The sequence below is a fragment of the Frankliniella occidentalis genome, unplaced genomic scaffold (genome assembly GCF_000697945.3).
Source record: "Frankliniella occidentalis isolate FOCC.00 unplaced genomic scaffold, Focc_3.1 Scaffold7, whole genome shotgun sequence".
NCBI classification, from domain to species: Eukaryota; Metazoa; Arthropoda; class Insecta; order Thysanoptera; family Thripidae; genus Frankliniella; species Frankliniella occidentalis.
In genome coordinates, this window is record NW_026267137.1 from 630,022 (window position 1) to 634,370 (window position 4,349).

Sequence of the window (4,349 nt, forward strand, 5' to 3'; positions counted from 1 at the left end):
AGGGGGGGTGAGGGTGGGAAAAGAAGAAGGAAGAGGGAAGAAGAGCGCGGTAGCCACACGGAGCGAGCCCGACCTCAAAAACTTGTTCCTCACGACGGCGACGTCTTTCTTTGCGCGTGCAGCGGGGGTCACTTTATGACCTCAAGCGGTGGCGCGCGGCGCCGCCGGGCGCAACCAACACTGTCAAACAAACGAGTATGTGTTCGTAACGATACCGAAAAGTTTTCTCTGTACTTATTCGGTGAAGTTTTCGTCGTGCAAGGGGTTTTGTTTGTGTTTTCCTTGAAGGCTTGACGGGACGAGTTATAGAGTGAAAGAGTGGATGGTTGCGGGTATTAGGTAGATGAACGGATGATTTGATGGGTGAAAGGGACGGTTGGATGGATGGATATATAGTTAGATGGATGGTTGGACAGACGAATGAATGGTTGGGGTGGGTGGTTGGAGGGAAGGAGGGAGGGAGGGAGGGATAAATGGGAGTATGGTTGGATGGAATGTAAGGAAGAGAGGGAGGGAGAGGGGGATGGTTGGAGGGAGGGGCGGACGGATGAGTCCTTATAAAACTCTCCCGCGCCGCTCTCCTGCGCCTCGCCTCGGCTCCCCTTGGCGCGCCCTTGGCGGCGGCCACATTATCTATTGGCAGTAATCACAGGGGATTTACTCCGTGTCGAAGTTTGGCGGGATTAGGCCTCCGCGCGCCGCCCGCCGGCTGTGCAGCCGCCTCGCCGCCGATCCGCCAAGCGTTCCGTGTCGAATTGAACAGCCCCACTACGCCACGCCACTCCACGCCGCGCGCCACGCCTTCTCAAAGCACGGCAGGGCGGAGGCGGCTGTGGACGGCCGGGGGGAGCGGGTAGGGGTGTTATAGAGTAGTTGGCACAGCAGAGATTCGACTGACGGAACTGTTACGCACCTATTTACTTTTGTTGTACACATACCTCTCGATCATCTTGCACACACCATACCATACCTTCGTTTTAAAGTGTAGCCACATGGGGCGGATGCCAAGTCTTAAAGAAAAAGCCGAAAAACGTTCTTGTAACAGCCGTTTAGAATTGTGCAATACAGTGTCGTTAGAGTCCATACAGCGACATTATGTCGTTGGCGCCGTGCAATTTGCTTTGGCCGTCACTCGCATTTAGCCCCATAATCGTCATGCTTTAGAGCGACGCTCCTTCATTACTCGACCGGAAAAAGGTGTTTAAAAAAGGGGTGATGCAATCCAGTCTGCGATTAGAGGAAGGGGAGGGAGAGAGAGAGAGAGAGAGAGGGGGGGGGGGGGGGGGGGGGCAGGGGGCGCGACAGGGTCATGAGGTCCCGCAAGATGCCCACCTATTACGGGCGTGTGAATAATTTACGAGTCAGTAAGCGGCACGTTTGCCTCGGCGGCGAGTGGAGGGGAAGGGGGAGGGGGAGAAAGTAGTGGGGGGAAGGGGATACATGCTGTACGGGAGCAGACGCGTGACATTAAAGGAAGCGCTTTTTATTACTTCCTCCTCCCTCACTTCCACTTTCTATCTTTTTTCACTTCCTCCTGGTAGCTGTCTCGCCTCCTGCCCACCTCACCTCTACTCTCTGCCCCACGCGATGGATGTCGCCGAGGGTGCCGCCGTGTGTGTGTGTGTGTGTGTGTGTGTGTGTGTGGCATCACGGAGAGGGAGAGAGAGAGTGAGGTAGGTGCGGAAATTAACTACTGCAGCCGCACCCTCCATAAAAAAACGTAGAGTTTATAAAAGTATATTCAAGCTGAGGGAAAGGGCAAGTGCAAAAGGCACGATACGCCTCACACGGCGTGGGCGCATAGATGTGCATGTGCATGATAGCCGTCACTACTGATCATCTCAGTTGGCCAAATTACTGAGTTTACGGCATCTTCATCTGTCACATTAAGCGTTGAAATTTCCTGTCGTTGAATATAACATTCTGTGCGGTCTACTCTTACCCGTGCGCTACAGCACAGAGAAGCGAGTTGGAGGGAAAAGCGAAAGTTTCTGTGTCCATTTACGATTACACGACTCGCTCTCTATCGCTCTCGCTCGGTCTGCCCCTCCCCTCCCCCCTCCCTCACTTTCTCTCTCCCTCTCTCCGGGCGCCTTCACACGGCGCGCTACTTTGTAAGTGCTAAAGAAAAGTCGCCACTCTTTGCGGGGGAAGGGACCCAGGCGGGGAGGGACCATCGCCCGGGGTAGGAGTACTCGCAGCAGAGCACTGAGAGCCGAGCGCAGCCCGGCCGAGCCAAACTTGGCCGCCCCAACTTGTGTCGCAATCATGGGTTTTCTTTCCAAACTGGAGAGGTCCGCAAAGGGTGCGTGCGCGCGTGCAGGGAGTAGGTGTGTGTGTGTGTGTGTGTGTGTGTGTGTGTGTGTTTTCAGGGGGAGGGGGAGTATTGAGGGAAGCACACGCCGACGGACGGACAGAAAGCGTAAATCATATAAGATTTCCAGCCGTCTGTCGGGGTCTGATTGACGGTCGAGCTAAGATATAACTTCGCCGAGAGAAACCATAGAGAGCGTGTTTGTGTGTTGGTGAAGAAAGAGAGATAGAGAGAGACATTGGTGAAGGACGGGAGGTGCTAGAGAAGATAGGAAAAAAGAGAAGTGAGGTGGGAAAACAAATGAGCCAGAGAGTGAGATAGAGGTAGAGCGAGAGAGATAGAGAGGGGAGACAAAGGACAGGGGAAGAACCCCATTACAGTCGTCATACTGCAGTGTAACGCAGTGTGAACAAAATGGTGTTGGTGTAAACGTGTCAAAGGGAGTGGAAGAGGTGGTCGGAGCAGAGGGGTCCAGGGGGGAAGGAAAGAGGGATGGGGTGGAGAGGGCGGCGCTGCTCTGAGAACATGGAGCAGCAGGTCTTCTAAAAAGATCATTCCACTTGCGTTTGACTTTTCCACTTTTTAGGAGACGAAAGGGACGAGTGCGTGAAAGAGAGGGGGTGGAGGGTGGCGGGATACTGAAGCGGGAGGAGGGTTTTCCATGAACGAGTGGTAACGAGGTTGCTGAAGGCTGAAAATCATTAATGATAGCGAAACTTGAGGCTGGGGTTTAACGTGCTTTCGACGCTGGCCAAAGCACTGCAACCACATTTCAAATGATTAATTTTAAAACCAGGAAAGTTTACGTCTCTGGGAAAATTGTGACAGCTGTATCGTCCCATCTCAAAGCGAACAGGGGGATAAAAATGAAAACTGAAACAATTTTTCCTGTGGAAGACCCGCCTTAAATTTCCTTTGGGCAAAGGTTTTACAGCATGTAAATAACGAAGCGCGCCCGCAGCCTCACGTAGTTTGGCGATAGTTATCGCGCACTCATCAGGCGGGGCCGCGGGGGCTTGGACCGCACGCCGCGCCGAGCCCCGCGCCGAGCCTCATCTTCGACAGAATATCCCTCCCTCCTTAATATGGGGCGCGGCGCTGCTAAAACCGGTAATTGAGTTCCGAGGCATTTTCCACAAAAAGGGCCAAGTTTCCGACTTATCGCTTCGGGTCCTGCCGTTGGAGGCGGGCAGAGAGAGAGAGAGAGAGAGAGAGAGAGAGAGAGGGGGGGGAAAGGGGGGGGGGGGCTGAGTAGGGTGAGGGAAGGAAGTTAGATGGGCATAAAGGGAGTTTTGGGGTGGTTGAGTCGGCGGTGACGGGAAGTGGCTTGTGTGACAAGTAAGGGTTAAAAAACAACAACTGCGTTTTCAATATATTGATTGTTTAGTCTTGTTGTTTGCACTCTTGAATCTATGTTCCCAAAGAAGTCTAACTGATACAACAGATGTAGCCTCAAACGAGCAGTGCGAGCGGGGCAAGGTTAGGGCAAAGTAATAGGGGCGTTTGAAAGCAAGAATTAAGTGTTAACTGCCGTAGGCCCACCGCGTGTGCTGAAAGCTGGAGGTGAAGGGGAAGGGGGAAGTGAAATGGCGTACTTTCTTTTGAGGTCGGCAATTAGGTCGAAACAGAACGAGAACATCACCACCACCACCAGCTGGTGCCTTGCTCAACAACGCACATCGATTTGGGTTCCGTACATTCCTTTTTTATTTACCTCTACGCGTTAACATACACAAAACAAGTAAATCAATGCAATGTTGATAAATAATTAAAATATCACTTGCTTCTTGTACCAAATATATGCTCAGTTACCAGTAGGTCAAGATCACAATACTTGTAGAATCCTTGCGAACAAGGATTGGATTTTACGCAAAAAGTTTTCTTTTTAATCATACACATGGAATTTAAACTTTAATATGATGTTTAGTTAACTTTAAGAGAGCCTCACAAATCGTAAATTATAGCAGACCTTTTACAAAGGGTCACAGATAGGTATGGAAGGTATCTTGATACGGTGCGGGCGCTCATGCTGGCC